We start from the raw sequence: 10,978 nt of genomic DNA, 5'->3' as shown, positions 1-10,978 counted from the left end.
CCTAATCCGGCGGGGGAGAGTTTAGCTCAAAAAGGCTTCTCTCCTTGACTCTGCCTCCTTCAAAATGGCCGCCACTTTCTCCAACTGTGCAGGGGAGTTTGTTTGCTGAATCTGCTAGTGTGTTTTGTCAGAGTTGATGATGGTGTTGTTTGTGGTAGAATAGGCAAGATAAAGAAAATGGTGGTGTGAGGAGCAGTGATGGCTGGCATTAGGGGAGTGACTCTGGGACGCCAGTGATCACTGTCTAGCCTCCTGGAGGTGTTGTGGGACCAACTAGACGAAACACTGGTGAAAGGAGGTTCCCACCTGATGACCCCAAAGACATGTTAGTTATCACTGCTCATTAGTCTGTACAGCTAAATTAATAGTTATCATAGGACATGTTAAGCTTAGGGAGCTATTCACTGGGTCCATTTTCTGTAGCACAAGCTTTGTGTTTATCTTAAATGTTGCTGAGCGTCTTCCAGCAGGATAACGCTCCACGTCACAGAGCTAAAGTCACACGACCGTGAGTCCAGTCTCCAGACCTGAATCCGGTCTTCCACGTTTGTGCTGTGGTAAATCAGGAGATGCAGTTCATGTCTATATGGAGCAGAGTCTCAGAGGAAAGTTTCCAACATGTCGCTGAATCCATGACATGAAGACCTGAAGCTGTTTTAGAGCAGAGGGAGGACCCGTACAGTGTTCCTAATAAAGTGCTCGGTCAGTGTATATCTTTGCTACACATTACATGAATAAGTGTCATTGAATATCAGCATTATATTAATAAAGTAAGTTAAAGAAAAAAAAAACAATTTTTATTGTTGTAATGCTTTATATATGTTCTAAACTTTTCAGAATAAAATAAATTAAAAATAAAATATTCCACTTTGATTTTTAGTAATATCTCTATATAGTGTGCTCTGTGTCGGTGTGTGTAAATATATATATATATTGTATTCATAATTTATTGCAGCATCTTGTCTTTTACTTTAGCACTGTTTATGTTTTTAATCTTAAAGCTACTTTGTATTTTCACATTTAGATGCAGATATATCACATTTGGATAGTGCGGCCAGCACCTCACGATCATAACCTCACCTTTCCTTGGTGATATAAACCCTCGCCGTCAGCCCGTCCATCTGGATGGACACGTCCGGGTTATTTCATTGAAAACAAAGATGCAGCAGTTTTACATAAATATATTTTGTCAATGCTTGAACAAAACTTCTTCACAGTCCATCCAGGAGGTGTTGAGCTATAAGCGGTGGACTGACATTCCCACCCTCCGAGCTGAGCCACCAACAATTACAAACAAAACTAAAATCACAATCTCTGATCTGGATTATCAGGAAAAATCTGTTTTGATTTTGCACTTCCACTTTATTTATGTGCAGTAAAAAAAAAAAAAAAGCAATAAATAACCTTCAAACTTGATTTATTTGTTGTTTGTGTGGAGTTTTCCTCCTTATCTGTGTTCACTTTCTACCTCTCTGGCTTCATGTGCTGCTGTAATGCTGCGTTTTCCCTCTCGGGATCAATAAAGTTTTTTCTTATATTTTGTTGGCTAATTAGGCATGATTCTTTAATGTTAATAACGTGGCAATAATTAGCTCTGTCTATGTTTTTCCTGAAGCGAATCTTCATCTCTTTAATATCTAATTCTCTCTCTCCATCTCTGTCTGTCCTGACTGAAGCTGTAGGTGGGCGTAGTGCTGATTAAAGAATATTACAGGTATACTTTTACTTGTGTTCTCTCCTCATGCTGCACATGCAGAGTGTAAACCTACTGATTAATTCTCACAAGCTCCTGCTTCTACTTCTTTTCTTTTTTTGTCTTTCTTGCTGCAGCTTTGAACTCGCACACTCCCAGAAATCCATTAAACAAAAAGCAGCTCAGAGACAAACTGCTGCAATGACTCTCCACTGTTTGGGATTAGTGGTTAACTACATTTTTCACCTAACATGACTTTATCACACAGTTAATGATCCATGCTCCGCATAAAGAACTCGTCTGTAGTGTCTGTAATGCCCCCTGCAGATTTGTGAACATGTATTTTAAAGCCTGGAATCGAGGTTTGCTGCTTGTTACCGGCGTTGTGAGAAACTAATTAGGGGAAAGTGGGCGACCCCGTGTTCTCCCAATATCACCATACAGTTTCATTTCTGTCAAACGGCAACAAAACTGCAGCATATTGAGTTCAGTGTTGAGTGTTTTTGGGGCGGTTGAGGTCATGATGAATTATTTAGATTAAACATGTGCTCAGGTTTGATTTGAGTTTTTATTTGTTGATGTTCGTCACATATATAAATAAATATAAATCATGTCATTCAGATGATGGTAGAAATATGGATGAAAACGTACTGTTTATCTTTTGGGAAAATCAACAACATAAAAACGTTTATTAGTTTTAATTTCATATTTGAAAAAAAACTTTACTATTAATGTAAATCTGACATTCTGATGCAAAACGTGACGGAAGCTTACGTACCTCATTCCTACCGTTCACCAAAAGACTCGTAAACGTGTTTGATTTCACGCATCACGCGTGAAAAATAGGCGTGTCGCCGAATCTGTGTATCACATGACGCAGCCGCGAACATGAGACGCAGTGTGTTCCTGTTAACGTGTCCAAATGGAAACCAAGACATTCTGCAGCCGAACTCTCATTACTTTATTCTGACATCGTTAATTTGTCTGTGATGATGAAATCTCCTGAACAGTCACTGTCATGGAGTGAGGCCGCCATTACTGGCTGAGTAAGATGTCTCAGGTTTCTTTGATCCTATTCTGATTTCACAGTTAAATATACGACGTAAACTAAACACTCCTCGGTCGCTCTCTGCTTTTCCCGCCACGTTCCTCTGAGCTCGCTGAAACGTTTCACTGAACTATTATTTCAGTTTTTTGTAGGAATGGGGAAATAGCTCATTCTCTTATTTGGAACAGACTAAAAACTGTGTTTCTGAGAGGAAAGAAGAAGAATGTGGAAGCAGGGTGGAGAGTTATAAAGCTCCGGTTAGAGCGAGGATGTGTTTAGGTTCAGAGTTCTGTAGGAGGATGCTCCGGGGTGGGAGGGTGATAAATGCTGCTGCAGGGATGCTGTGTGTATTCTGAGTGAGGGAGAAGCGCTGTTTGCTGAATCACTAAGATGTTTTGTTAATAGTTGTGTGTAGTGTGTTTCCCCTGAGGGCCACAGATTTTGGGCTTGAATGCACTTTATGTACACAGAGCTGCTGAGTCTGACCGGTCACTGCAGAGCAGACCAACTGCATCCCGTCGTTCTGAGGAGGGAAAAAATATCTCATCCCAGTTCACCTTTGCAGCTGCTGAAAAAAAAATCTGTTTTTATCTGGAATGCATTTTAGCATCATTATCCTAACGACTTGGAGAGGCTTTAATGAGCGTGTAAGCATGAAAAATTAAAGTCATATGTTTGTATTTTTTAATCTTCTCTGTTTTTCCATTAGGTGATGCACAGTTTTCTGGCTCTGACTGCATTTTCCTGTCAGCTCAGTTAATCAAACTCCCGTCTGTTGCATAGTGCATGAAGTAACCTGTAAATGGTGTTGGACAGGAACTAAAGCAGGTGAAGCTTTTAAATTACAAATGTAGCTGGAAACAGATCCCGAATATCACGTTTGCTCTTGTGCATCGTTAACTGCTTCCTGCTCGTGTGCAGAGTTTCTCGTGTTGTAGATTTAACTAGGTTTGTATGTATGTTTATGAAGCGGGAGCAGCTCCGTCCCTCCTCAGAAACCACAACCTTTCCCCCCAAAACTGTGTCATTCAAAGTCAGACATGACTTGTTTGTTTAGCTCTTGAAGGCAACACTGACTCAGTTTTACATTTGTACCACAGGCTGCTGATTCAGTGTGATAAAAAACTGCTGCCGTACTGGTTGCAATTGTTTTTCTGGAGGGCACCGTGAACGCAGCACAGCACTCCTGCGTTTGTTTAGGAGTTTAGGGAGCACAGGCGCCTCACAGCATGAAGGCTGCAGGTTTTGAAACCCCAGGCTCTCCTCGTGCCTGTGAGGGGTTTCCCAATCAAACTGTAGCAGTGAGTGTGAATGCTATGCTAACATCAGCGAGTTGACCTCGGCAAGAGAAGCTATTTATGGAGTCCTAACGAGAGAGCATGCGTTTCTTTCTGTGACTGACAGAGGAAAGTAGCTGCCTCAACATGGGACACATTCATACAGCAGCAATAATAATAAATCCATCTCTATCTCACTGTTTACGCTTACAAACATTCTGCCTTTTTCAAATGATGCATTCACTGTCAGACTCAAAGTGTGTTTTAATCCACGTGTTTACATGAACATTTTTAATCTGAGCATGAAAACCCGCAGTGGAAGCAGCAAAACTCTTATATTTTTATGTCAAATACTGTGATTGTGTCTCATATTCTACGTGTGAGGCATTCAGGGAACATTTGTAAATTGTAGCGTCTCCCGAGTCTACATATGAGGCGTTTAGGGGACAGTATTTTGGGAGGGTTGTAATCAAACCCTTAATGTTGATCTGTTTTGGCCACAATAATAAAAGCGCAGCATGAAAATATTATATAGGAACATCCCTAGTTGACACACACTGACTCTGCTTTACTGTATATTCACACTGTTGGTGTGAGAATTCACATTTATAGTAATAGTTGTGGTTTGTACACTTTAGCCCCAAATTACTGGAAGCTGAAGAGCAGTTTTGGTACAAATACTGTGATTTTTACCAGAGTTTTCTGATGACTGTAATTACTGACTGAAATAAAGACTGAAATCTTACTTTGAAAACACAAACTAACAAAATATGATGCACAACTGGACTTTAAATTTCTTTTTAAATTGCTGTATCAGTGATTTACTTTATAATATGGACTTCTTCCACATAAAACTTTATTTTTCACACCTGAGCTGCTAATTCTCCAAGAGACCACTTTCACCAAAATAAAAAATGTGAATCCAAGGCTCCAGATTCTTTGTCTGGCATTGCCTTTTACTCAAATAAAAGATTTGAATACTCTGAATACATCCACCGCTGCATCTTCGCTCCGGCTCTGGACACCTGTAGTGCACTTCTTCTTTTGTGAACAGAAGCAAATGAGCAACGAGTGAATGAATTATGGCCTGTCAGAATAAAAAAAGAAAAAGAGTTGGACAAATGGAATCAGCCTGCTGTTTGATGTGAAACCAATTCAGTGAAGGAAGCAAAGTCTGAGCAGAAAATCAGCGAGAATGAACAGCAAGAGCCCCCTGGGTAAAAAACAAAACAAATTTCAGAAGTGTCAAAAGAGGAAAAGGCTGGCAAAGGGTTTGTTGATAGTTGCTAAGCAGCGTTAATGGCAGCGAAAGGTAGCAGCGCTCATTAGCTGATTAGTGTATTAATTGTTTGATAGGTGTGTTTGTCTGCAGCTAATCCCCAGTGTTTACAACAAAGCTTGTATCCTTACCAGAGCCGGCTAATCACACCACAACACACGCTCATCCAATCAATCAAAGACTACAGGAGAGATGAAGGAGAGGAGGGCTGGCAGGGCGAGAGAGAGAGAGAGAGAGAAACGTTAAACAGGTCTGTGCTCGCCCTCTCAAATCCTCCCCCGTCTTTACTTCCTGCTTGTGATGAGCGGATCGAAACTTAAAACACACCCTTCGTCTTTTTATACAGTTTTCACTTTGATAGGAGACGAATCGATACCACATATAAATAATGCAGTTTCCCTTTTCTGTGTGTTGTGCGTCTACAAACATACATTTGTCTTCCTCCAGCATTATCCGCCCGAGCAGCCAGAGGAGAGATTAGCACTCAAAATGCATTTTAAATCGATGGGTGACAAATAATAAATGAGTGGGAAAACTAACATATAGTGAGTTAGTAGGGTTGTCACGATACCAAATTTCTGTTTCGATACCGATACCAATATGTATTTCGATACTTTTCGATACTTTTTGTAAAAAATATTTCATTATATTATGTATTGCCTTAATGGGTTATTTAAATATTTAAAGAATGTAATTTAATTTTTAAAAATATATTTTTTAATGTATTTATTAACCATGGACATGTTTTAGCTCTCTGTATGCAGGCTACTGTAGGTTTACTACTGGGCTGGGAGGGGCTTTGTACTTCTCTCATTGACATTACAGTGCAGTGAACAGGTGAACAACATTATCACCTGTCGTTCTTGACTGAAGTCTCGGAACAAGTCCGCATGGTTGTCCTTTAAATGTTTGGACAGGTTTGAAGTGTTGGCTCCTTCTGCGAGACACACTTTGTAGCACCGCTTGCACTGCGGTGCCTCTGGGTTCAGTGGCTCGCCTTTATCGTTCGGTTTGAACCTGAAATATTTCCACACCGAACTTCGGGCTCCATTTTAACCACAAGTTCGGGCTTTTCTGCAGCTGCCATCTCTATCTACGGTATTTTCTTCAACCCGCTCCGTCTGTCTAAGACGCGACTTGTGGTTTCTCTCTCCTCCTCAGTCTAAACATGCGAGTGCGCGTGGGAGGCGGCTTAAATCCTCTCGGGCAACTACGTCACACTCGCTGGCCTCGCTGTGCTTAAAGAGACAGGCTCCAATTTACCAATTCATTTGCATTCAATAAAATGAAATAAAAGTACCGTTTGTTTTTAAATGCTAGTATAGTACCGTTTTCAAAACTCTAGTATCGCGGTACTATACTGGTACCGGTATACCGTGCAACCCTATGAGTTAGTGAGGTGTTTTTCAACCCTGAACCTTCAGAGCAGCCACAGGTTCTCCAAGTCTGAGCTCGACTGGAGCTCCTTCTTCTTCTGCTGAATTTAATGAGACACCTGTAAAGTCTCCCAGAGGTGATCAGCTGACTGTGAAGGCTGTGACATGTGATTCACATCGTTTACATACTCAAAATACCTGTCGGTTCCTTTTCACAGTGAGCTGATCACATTAGGCTCAAACACAAACACATTCAACTTCCCACAATGTTCAGCACCGTTCGTTTTCCACATACTGATATTCAAAGTATATCAAAGCTCGAAGTCTCCACAACAGCATCATGAAAACATTTAAATTGTTTATTTTTTTCTATTTTTCCCCCGTTAATCAAAACATCATCAGCTCTGTTTGGTATTATTACTATCATTGATGTTGTTAGCGTATAAAAATGATTCATAACCATATATAACCAGTCAGTAACACTAGCAGACTCCATTATTCCTGGTGGTGCTGTAGCTCATCCAAATTACATGAAGGTCTTTATAATAAAACTTATTGGAATCAATAACTAAGTGATAAACCAGATCGTGACTTGTTTTTCTTGTTTCCTCTCACTCTTCAGGTGTTCAGACAGGTACCTGTAGATGTAAAACTTACTCCCCTGGCTGGTGGGTGTTTCAGCTTGTGGCCTCGCCTCTTAATAACTTGGCTGCATCAACATGGCTGCCTGTAACCGTTGGCAACCACTTTCTAAAGCAAAACTTTTGATGGAAATCAAGTACAAGGGGGAAAATGTGATTCAAGTGTCTCATCCACAACTTGAAGGAGCTTTGCTAGGAGTTCTGCTATTGCCACCTTGCTGGCGTTAGCATTAGCAGCTGTTTACTTACAAGTGTAGAAGAAACGTGAGTTCAGTATCAAACTTCATTCTCTTACTCACTAACAGCTGTGTCCAGAGGTGGAAAGCAACGCCAATCTTGTCTCTTTGGTCTTTTCTTCTACTGATGTTAGCATGCTAACCAGCTAGCTCTTCTATTTACTCTCCGATAGCGACTCACTGTAGCCTCCAGTCTGCTCTGAAGGCGTAGCTGCTTGGAGGGACATATTATAACCTTTTGTCTTGTAGACAGAACAATGGCCGAAGCTCTTGTCAAGCTACGATCACCACCACCTGCTCCTGACAAGAAACCATGTTCAACGGCAGAGAAACGTACAAACATCCACTTTAAGTAAATAAAAAGCTGACACTCTTTTTTATGTGCAAACAAAAAATAACCAAACTCCTTCCGAAGATTTAGCAATTTCATTTTTACTTGAAAAGGGGAAACTTTATATGAACTTCATAGAGTGGAGAATCTCTCAACAATCCGTTTTCCATTGTTTGTCTATTCTTGTATATTTGGCATTTAAGGTAATGCGTCAATTCTTACTAATTTAAAAACAAACGGCCATGTGCTTCCTGCCATCCGTGGCTTCCCTCCACGTTTTCTCTCTGTACATTTTCATCAAAAATCGAAACTCAGTCTGAAAATATCACCTGTATGAGCCATTTTAAAATTGGATTAGCTGCGGAAATATCAAGATTGCAGCATGACATGACACTGATTCCCAAATCCTGATTCATCCTCCTCCTCCTCCTCCTCGCCGCCCTCAGGCCACTCTGCCGCTCTCCGTCCCTGCAGTGTTTCTGGTCGACCTGCTGGATCCTTCGCTCAGCTCTGCGCCGCCACCTGTCAGCGTGTCCTCTCCTTTCAGACTGACAAAGTGGGAGAAAGGTTTTAATGGAATCACGCTCCGTGTGTGTGTGTGTGTGTGTGTGTGTGTGGTTTTTTTTTTGTCACCCCTCTGCTCAGAGTTTCTTGACAGAAACATCACTGAGTCCTCCATCGCCATGACAACGGATGTAAGTCAGCCACTCAGCGATGCTGGGTCGGTTCCAGGGCTCCTCTCATCTTTTGTCTCTCATGCACACGCCTTTTAACTCCGACAGCCGAGAAAGTATTTCAAGTGAATCAGAAAGATAATCAGACACGCCGTATCTGTGTGTGGTAATGGCGTTTAAATGCACACTGTCTGCACTGCATTACCTCGCATTAATAATGTAAATAATAGGCTTGATGTCCGTTGTGGCACAATGGATGGTTTCAAGAGTCTGTTAAGCTGCTACACCCCCCAGCCCCACATTTAGGTAAACACCCCAAATAACTAGGTAGCGCTCTTGAAGCGTTTCTTAATGACAGTCATGATCGTGGTCTCCTCTGAAAGGTTGTCGACCTGCGTGTGGAGGTTCGTTCTCGATCTTCAGGAACAGTGGAACAATAGTGTGATTAGAAAGTTTGTGTTTAGCTCTCTTCAGGAAATAGTTTGACATTTAAGGGAAATTATTCTTTCACCATGAGTCAGATGATAAGACTGATATCACTCTCATACCTGTCTGTTAAATAAGAAGGCGCTTGTTAGCTAACGTTAGCATAAAGACTGGGAACAGGGTAGAAATAAAATGAACATGTCACCTGTACAAAACAAAAAAAAGTGTGAGGCCAGGAACACACTGGCTGCGTGGTGCTTGCGTGGCGGCTGCGGAAAGTCTTGGTTTTCAGTTCGGCGCCCATGTTAACAGGTTCGGGCATGACACACTGTCTTTACGGCTGCGTCGCTTGATCAACAGTTTGTCTCGCCAAAACAAAAACTAACAATAAAAATAAATGATAATGAAAAACCAAACTGATTTAAAAACAGTAGACATTTTAGTGATGTTTTGTCAAAAAATACATCAGAAAATAACATTAACATTCATATTGACATTCCTGTAACCAGCATACTCACACAGCCGACAGCAGACGTTTAGTGATGCAGCCGCCACGCACAAGCGACACAGGCAGTGTGTTCTCATCTTAAAAAAAGACGGTTCATGTGCTAGATTATTTCCTGGCTGTGGCCATTTACCAGCCAGTTAGCATGAATGTTGTTCGTCCTGTTTTTTTGCATCGGGCAGAATAAGTGTTCGTACATGCTCAGGTGTAGCACATTCCTACAATTAGTCATTCATTTGTCGGTAGCAGTGACGCACAAACACTAACTGACCCTATAATCTTGGGCTACAACAATTAGCTATTTTCATTACTGATTTATCTACCAAACATTATCTTGATTGATCTTTTTTTATTTATTTATTAAATGTCAATGATTTAATGATTTGAAAGTGACTTTGAGTAGTAGTATTGTCTTGTGTTGCAGAAACAACAGTCTAAAACCATATATTCACAAATCCTCACATTTTAGAAGCTGATACCTGCAAATGTTTGGTGCATTAATAATTAATTGATTACCAAATCAAATTTTGCTGATTGCTTATGGACTCATTGACGTTATAGGTGTATTCTTAACAAAGGCAGTGAAATTCACAATTTCAGAAACTGACTTTGCAGATGTTTAACGAGGAAGGAAATGATTCGTTAGTCCTCAGGATACACATGTTAATTGCTTCTGACATTCAGCTGCTGTGAAGTTGCTTAAACAGAGGTGTGATTCAGGTGTGTCTGCTTGATTGAGAAGTGTCAGCCAATCACAAGCTGATTGCTGTGATAGCTGAAGTTTCCATTTCTTCACCTCATCTCCTCCAAGCCTTCGCCTTCTTTTCCTCACAGCAGAGTCTATAAATGTATTTTCAGATCTCACTGGGTGATGGTTTTTTTTTCTTCTTCTTTTTAACAATCTGTGATGACACTAATTTTCACACCGCATGTACAACTGATTTTTGTGCTTCCAGATAAATTAAAAAGGATAATCAGTATCTGACTGATCATCTGTGCACATGCTTAGCTATGGTGTTGTGTTTTTTTTTTATCCGTCACAGTATTTTCTTCCTGCTGCACATTCATGCAGATATTCTAAACATCTAGAGCGGCGTTGCACAGCAGGTCGATCAGATATTTGCAGGAGGAGACAAAAACACAGCACACAAACACACTCCATCAGACTAAACCCAAAGCGCAGTGAGACGCCATGATCCCAGAAGCTTTTTAATTCTGCCTCTAGTCTCAGCAGCTTGTGGAGGAGAAAGAAGCAACAGAAGAATCAGCATCTTTATGTGTTTTTTCCTTCCTGCAAACAAAAAGCTGTGTGTGTACTCAGATCTTGCCATCGTCATGTATGCTCCTGTTCAGAGAGGTGTCTGACAACTCGAGGCAAACTCCTGCTTCCAAACCCAACCCTCCCACTGCCTGCCTGGGGGGAGAGTGCCCTCTGTTGCCTGTTGTCAGAACTGCAGGAGGAGTGATGGATGGATATGATGGATGGATGGAT

The 10,978-nt window shown here is 41.0% G+C and overlaps 1 long non-coding RNA gene across 1 annotated transcript; it reads left to right on the top strand.

The window, feature by feature from the left end:
- The first annotated feature begins 453 nt into the window (after positions 1 to 453).
- On the top strand, positions 454 to 1,537 carry LOC130174048 (uncharacterized). Its single transcript, XR_008828536.1, has 2 exons — positions 454 to 702; positions 1,025 to 1,537. It is a non-coding gene; the product is annotated as an uncharacterized LOC130174048 (long non-coding RNA).
- Positions 1,538 to 10,978: the final 9,441 nt, after the last annotated feature.

This window comes from Seriola aureovittata, chromosome 8 (genome assembly GCF_021018895.1).
Source record: "Seriola aureovittata isolate HTS-2021-v1 ecotype China chromosome 8, ASM2101889v1, whole genome shotgun sequence".
NCBI lineage: Eukaryota > Metazoa > Chordata > Actinopteri > Carangiformes > Carangidae > Seriola > Seriola aureovittata.
Note: the sequence above shows the minus strand (reverse complement) of the source record. Positions and strands in the feature narration are given on the sequence as shown.